We start from the raw sequence: 7,499 nt of genomic DNA, 5'->3' as shown, positions 1-7,499 counted from the left end.
AGCAATCGATGATCAAAAGCACGTCTTCTAACAATCTGTGAGAGTATTATCAGCACTGTTTTCACTCGGATATACTTTTCACTTGCTAAGCTGACAAATTGGACGAGAAAATGCTGGAGACACACTCAGTGCAGACTGAGGTTGGGAAGGAGGTGTGGCCCTTCAACGCTTGACAACTGAAGCACATTCTCTCCGCAACGGAGGAGCACCTGTCAGAAGTTGCAGAGGCTAAACGAGAGCACCGGGCTCCTGGAGCTCCAAACTCAGACCTGGAGGATGCGGGAATCAATCCCGCTACCTCTCGCATGCTAAGCGAGCGCTCTACCATTTGAGCTAATCCCCCTCGCTTCATGCTTCTCGGCATCATGTCTTACCGCCTCTGCCCCTCTTGCCGGGCACCGCCCACTGCCCTTGGTCTTGTAGTGGTTTGATGGGTTTACTGAGACAATTATTAATTGTAGCAGTAATCACGAGGTTGTTCGTTGGGGCTTTTAGAAAATCAATCGTCAGAACAACTAACAACGCACACACACGGGTTCAATACACGAGATACATTTATTAATATAAACTGTGCACCAAACATATACTAGTCTGCCTGGATACGAGCGGCAGACCTTACTGTGAGGGTTATCAATATACAAGGTATATAATCTCGAAGAGATGCCAACACAAAGAGATACACAACAGAGAATATATGTCAATATATATCGTTCGGTTACCAAATCGCTAATCAGTGTTATTACCCACTGTTACTCTAAACTCGGAAGTAAATACATTACTCATGAATTAAATTGATAACAACTTGTGTTGAGGTACAATTGAATTCTCGAGACGCAATGTAGAACATGGGGTTTACTTATCCACTGTGTATGGATGTGGAATCTCCCGGCACGAACACCAAACCAGCTGACAGGCTCTGTTGCAGCCTCTGTTGCAGCGGTTGTCCAATGGGCGTTGTCCTGGCGTCCTCTGGCTACCGGCCAACCAGTCGAGGAGCAGCTTGGAGTAGGACGGGCAGAGGAATCTGACTGCGGCGTGCAGGGCAGTCGTTGCTCCGAGGGGATCTACCAGCAGTCCGGCTGGCTAGTAGAAAGTCTCTATGCACAGAGTGTGACCGCGAGTCCTCACAAGTCACTCTTTTGCCTGGGAAGAAGCTGGTTCGTTCCCGGTCCAGCGCTGCTTCTGAATAAGCTATTCCGGTTGTCGACGAGGGTCCAACTGTAGGCTGCCGTTGATCAAGCGGAGCATTCCCGTTGGTAGAATTCTGAGTACGTACGGGATCCTCGGCCTCGCGCTTAGAACAAAGTCCAAGTCCCTTTGCAGACAACAGCAGTTGTCACGTGATTGTCTCTGAGGATGCGCGAAAATGGCCAAGGAGAGCCCCGATCTGAGCTTGCGCTCCCTTTTTGACCAAGACCCAGATGTGTGCTGATTGGTTGAGAGTTTGGCGGGCATTGGAGACCCACGTGGTATTACCACACCCTGCCAGTCCCTGATTGGTTGGTCAAGGTGAGATATAAGTCACTTACTCTTGACACTTAAGAATGCAGTCCAGATGTCCATTTGGCACTCCCTAGACTGATAGGCGCCAATGGATGACCATTGATCATGATAGCCAGGCTTAGCTAAGTGCATCCCCGTCTGGGAGCTTGTTCCTTATCAATAGAAAACATCCTAAATCAGCCTGCATGAATACTTTCTCTGTGGCTGCACCACAGAGATGGAGGGTGAGATGGGGCCTCCCTTAGGACAGCATACCAACACTTAATTCTGTCTTATTAACAAGCATTGCCGCTACACCTCCATAGTGGGTTTTTATCACTTCAGTTAGCAGTGACCATGACAATAAGGCTGAGCTTCACCTCTGTAATTATTACAGTAGTACTGAGGTGTTAACTATTTTAATTAGCAGTCCAGGACAGCTTAAACTTTCACTTTATCCTGTCTGTCCGTTATTTCTAACGGCCCAGGTCTCAGCTCAGATAGCTTAGCTTACCCAGCACCTGAGACCCCAGAGTCTCCTCTCCATTACAGATGAGTCAGAGCGGTTCTCAGGTGAGACTCACTACAGCACCAACACCCACCTGAACAATCCAGTCACACTGAAAACCTGCAGGCATTAATATGTGGACCTACACAATTCACAGGAATAGGAGACTCACTTGCTGAAAGAAAACTCCATACTGTTATGCCACGGCCCCGGAGGACTCATCATTCCACCTCACATTCCAACACAGTTCCCAATTTGCCCATTTACCCCTGCCTACTTAATGCTTCTTCACACTCTCCCCTGGGCTCATATGAGGGTTTTTCCTGGTTAGAGCTACTTCTATTTTTACTACGACTTACTACTTGGTTTTTGGCTTCCTGACCCTGGTTTGTTCTCTGACTACGTCTCCTGGTTTTGGTTTTTGTACGTTGGGTATCATTCTGGTTTCTACTCTCGGCTTCCTCATGGCTCCACATCTGGTTTTGTACTTTTGCACCAGCTTGTTTAATACGGCTTTCGGACCTCGGATTGTTATATCGACTACATCTCTGGAGATCGTTATGGTTTTCTGCATAGGGCTCTGCTATTTCGTAACAAGCAGTGGTTTAGAGGACGCACTGTGAAATTATTTGCAGGGCCTTTTCCATTCTTAGCTAGGGTCCTCCCTATGTCCTGCTGTCAACTGTGTGGTTATCCTTGATGCTACAGGAAAGGACCTTTCTGAGGCGGCTTGGCTGCGTTTAGTCAGGGTCTCTAGGAGTCAGGGCTCTGACGGGAGTTAGCTGATTGCAATTGTAATTTAAGTATTTTTCTGTGTAAAGAAATGTACGGTACACAGGGTTAAAACAATTACATCATGTCAGACAGGAGGTATGCTAGAGGTCACAGAAGAGACGAGACTGGCTGTTGCTGATACAGTATGTCTCCAGCTACAGATAAAGACTTGACTTGTTCAGACATTGTCCTCATTGGTGGTTATAGAGCACTGTGTGGTTAGTTTCTGAGAATAAAATAATCTTGTCTGTATGGACAGGATAAAGTCAAAGTAAACTGACATATTTTGTGTACTGCACATTTCTACGGGGCCTATCTCTATAGACATTTCCACAGTATCTCCAAACTTCCTCCTCACCACTGGGCAAGAGCGCTACACTAGTTTAACCCATCAATCCCAATCCAACAATATTTAGACAGGTTTATGAACTGCACCTTAGACCCTTTAATATAACCAGATTATGTGAGTTGTTTCAGTTGCAGGTGCTTTATGGAAACAATTCAATTAACATACAAAGTAGTCTAAAACCTGTTATGATTAACTGTTTAGTGCTTATATTTCAAAGTTTTATATTAGAAAAATGTAGTAGTCTCTATAGGAAGTTTTCTTTCTCTGGGATTTCCGCGAGTAGTTTATCAGTATGAAAAGTTGAAAGTGAAAGGAGGGATAGTTACTTACTCCCTGTTCTAGTCATGATAAAACTCGAAAGTGAAAGGAAATGTGTGTCTATAAAACTCCAGCGCGGTAATCTCCTTCACCACCTTACAGATTCGCACCACAGAGGAGGACCGGAGGATACAGGTGAGATGATCATTTGTTTCGATCAGTCACAATCTCAAACTCAGCACAGCCTTCAGACAAGGAGGTATCGTGTGGCGCAGATTGCTGGCATGTTAGATTTCTGCTTTAAATACATCTGAACTAATAATAGTTTTGAAACTAATAGAAAGATCTCCCACTCTGGACCTGTTTCAAGTACAAGAAATGAGATTAGTTTGGAGTCTAGGCTTTTTTTGTTACTGACAGGAGATTTAAACGTAACTATCGAAAACTCCAGGGTAAAGGGCGCCGGACAGGATAGAGCTGTACAGCTTGGAACTGTCTCCTCCTCCTGTTCAGATACAGCTGTAGGAACGGTTTTAAACAGAATCGCATTATACAGAACGCTGAGTTCACCGTGTTTAACAATATGCAGCGATCGAATGGATTAACCCAAGTGTCTCCAACCTACGGTATCTTTATCCGGCCCGAGAACAGAGGAAAGCGTCACCACTGCATGCTTACGCGCAAGTGTTAAATTAAATAACCTTTACCTCAGGTTCACGTTTGTTGTGCGTGAGTTTTCTTGCATTGTTTATTTTACATCGAAATGTCACGAGCTAAGTGGAGAAACGTTGACGAAGAGTGCCGTATTTTTAATAAGAAAACTATTTCGTGATTGAAAGCAATAACAAAGCGTTGTGCTTAATACGCAGAGAAACCGTCGCTGTTCTCAAGGAATATAATATCCGAAGGCATTACGATACGAAGCACAGAAATACTCAGATGTGATTGGCAAAATGCTTTCAGATAAAGTAGAAGCACTGAAGAAAAACTTAATTTATCAGCGTGAAATATTTAAAAAAGCGATCACAACAATCAGAATCCATTGTAAGGGCGAGTTTCAAAATAGCACGTCATAGCTAAGGCAGGGAAACTATTTACTGATGGGCAGCATATACAAAGAAAAAGTTGCTTTGCTCGAACAAATATGCCTGTCATCTAATACAACTGCTCGTCGCACAGAAGACCCGGGAAAAAACGATTATTTTGCACTGTATTCATCATCATTCATCAGCAGGCTTTGTGCGGTAAAAAATTACAATTATCTGAAGTAATGGATAGTGACAGTGAATTTTATATGACAGTCCTCCCTTAATCGTCGTCAGTTTAAAAACGTCCTATCTGAAATCGAGAGTGAATATCTGGACGTTCCGTACCACTGAGGGGTTCGCTGGATCAGCAAAGCCAAGTACTAGAGATTTAGTGAATTACGCACAGAATTCGATATTTTCATGACTCAAAGGACACGACCTATTCTATAATTTCAGATTTGTTTCAGATTCTATAATTTCAGATTTGTTTTCACTCGTAAAATCCTTCAGACAAAAATTCTTCAGACAATTCTTTTTGGACAAACAAGTGGCAGCAAACAATTTTGTTCAGTTCGCAACTTGTGAAAAGTAAATGAAAGAAATGAATGTGCCGAACCTTTTCCGATTCCGTTCGCTTTACATGTGATTTCACATTTGAAGCAGCAATTTCAGGACCGTTTTCAAGATTTTAACAGTATCTCACAGAACCTAAGATTGTTCAAGAACCCTTTTGCAAGTGAAGTTGAAGATCTTCAGCCTGAGTTGCCGCTCGAAGTAATTGACTTTGCTGCGAATAACTTGTATAGGGATCTGTTTAAGGAAAATGATTTGTTAAACATATAAATCACTGCCTGAAAGGTGTTTTAAGAACATTCCACGAGCAACTTTTCTAACGTTTTCTGTCTTCTGCCTCCACATTTTGTGTGAACAAACATTTACAAAGATGAAATATGTAAAATCCAAATGTTGAACATAACTTTCTGATGAGCACCTTAAGCAGATTTTGATTCGGGGGCGACTAAGTTTGAACCAGAATTTGAGGACATTCTGTCACTGAAGCAATTCCAAATATCGCATTAAATTTGCACACATGTATGTGAATATTTCTTCTAGTTCTATTTGTTCATTTGAATATTACAATATAAGGGGTTTCATTTAATTTATTATAAGTGTAAATTGTGTTGTTTATTACGTATTCCTCCATCATAAAATACCTACCCTCCCAGTGTCTGGCCATCTGGCCTTTCTTCCGAAGCAAATGTGGCCCTCGAGGAAATTAAAATCTGATTAGGACTGAAAATCTTTTTTTCCAGTCAGTCACCACATATCTGACAGCAACAAGCATTTTGAAATAAAGTCACGATTTATCCTTGTTTTGATGATCAAGCGTGTTTACATCGGATAACAAGTTAAAGAGAATCGCAGACAGGATCCGCCACCGCGCAAGACCATGCTGTCACTGCATGATACAGGTGTGAGAGGAGTGAGCAATCGAGTGAAAATCTAGAACCCAACTCAGAGAGCCTCTGTACCGCAGAGGTGCTTTGGTCTGAAAACAAATAGTTTCCCCCTTCAAATTGGCTTAGCTGAGCTTAATTAAGTGTAAAAGGGGAAAAATACGCGTTGTAGTACTTTAAGGTAGTGCAAAGGGGTAGTAAAAACTGTGCAAAGGGGTCTTCTCAGTTAGTAAAGCACACATTTCCACTGAACTCATCTTTTAAATTGTCGAGGATCTAAAGACTTCCTTAAACCAATTTTAAAGACATAGATGGATGAAAATCGTCATTTATAGTGAAATTTAGATAATCATTTTTTTAATGACTTCCCTGAATGTGTAATAAACATCACTCTATGAAGAACAATAGTGCAGAATGTTCACAAAATGGCACAAGCAGAGCATCGTTAAACATCGTTCAACCTTTTAATCTTAATGTTTTAAGCATAAAAGAATCTCTTCCTGCACCTTTTACATTATAGAGAAAGCGAGATTATTCGTTAAACAGATTCAAGAACTCCCGTTCTAATTTCATTTTCAAATACTTTGAAACAATACAAAATCCATAGAAGTGTCTCCACCCACATTTACGTTAGAGAAATGGGTATCTGTTTGCTTTAAATTAGACATTTTATCATTTCTGATTTCTCCTCTTATCGGAGAAGCTACAGATATAAAAATATTTAACCTAACTGACTAACACAAATGCATTTTTTTGTGGTTAAAAGCAACATATAATATAGCTGATTTATTGTGCACACCAGATCATCGTTGTAGAACTGAGCTGTGGTCAGGACCAGAGGGGAACCGCACAGAAATTGAATCGTACTGACCGATTCCGGCACAAAGGTGAGCGAAGGAAATCACTCCTAATACCGATTGCAGAGGACTTGGCAGCTGAAATTAGTCGCTATCTCTGCACTAAAATATATCCTCTGTTGCAACAAACACAAACAGCTGCTGCCGTCTAGAGGTTACTACACTAACCAAGTTAGTACAGTGCTAAGCGGATCGCAAGGGAAAGTTCTGAATGACGGAGAAACGCATTACTGAAATAATATCGTTAATATGAACTTAATTTAAACATTAGTGGCTGTTAATATACTGTATTGAAATATAAAACTGAAATTGTATTCCAGTCTTGAAGCAAGTGTCATCATTTTGATAATTTGTGATAGATTTCTGGGAGACATACTGTGACGTAGATTAATATTCTATGGAGTGAAGTGAACTAAAATCTAGGCAAATACACCTTAGTAAATGGGACTCCTATAATGTTTTTGCTTTCTTCTAGTTCTGCTTCTAATAGTCCCACTAATCCTATGTTTGCCTTTGTATTTCATATACATAAATGTAGCTGTCAAAATCTCGACATTGAATAGTTTGGAAGCACAGATAGAATAGATTAGTAACGATGGCACAAGTGCCCAGAAATGCAAAGGTGTTTATTGTGAGGATGTATCTTTCGACCTTTTCGGCTCATGATTACAAGACAGGCCGCTGTGTCAAGATCATTCAATTTCAACGAACTTTCAGATTTAGCACGCTCTGCTTAAGCTCCGGAGTACTTAATGCGGTACTATCAGGAGATCATTTCCAGCTCTG

General features: G+C 41.5%; 1 non-coding gene across 1 annotated transcript; it reads right to left on the bottom strand.

The window, feature by feature from the left end:
• Positions 1 to 270: 270 nt before the first annotated feature.
• On the bottom strand, positions 271 to 343 carry trnaa-agc (transfer RNA alanine (anticodon AGC)). Its single transcript has one exon. It is a non-coding gene; the product is annotated as a tRNA-Ala (tRNA).
• Positions 344 to 7,499: the final 7,156 nt, after the last annotated feature.

This window comes from Atractosteus spatula, chromosome 10 (genome assembly GCF_055471065.1).
Source record: "Atractosteus spatula isolate fAtrSpa1 chromosome 10, fAtrSpa1.hap1, whole genome shotgun sequence".
NCBI classification, from domain to species: domain Eukaryota; kingdom Metazoa; phylum Chordata; class Actinopteri; order Semionotiformes; family Lepisosteidae; genus Atractosteus; species Atractosteus spatula.
This window is presented reverse-complemented; position numbering and strand designations above follow the sequence as displayed.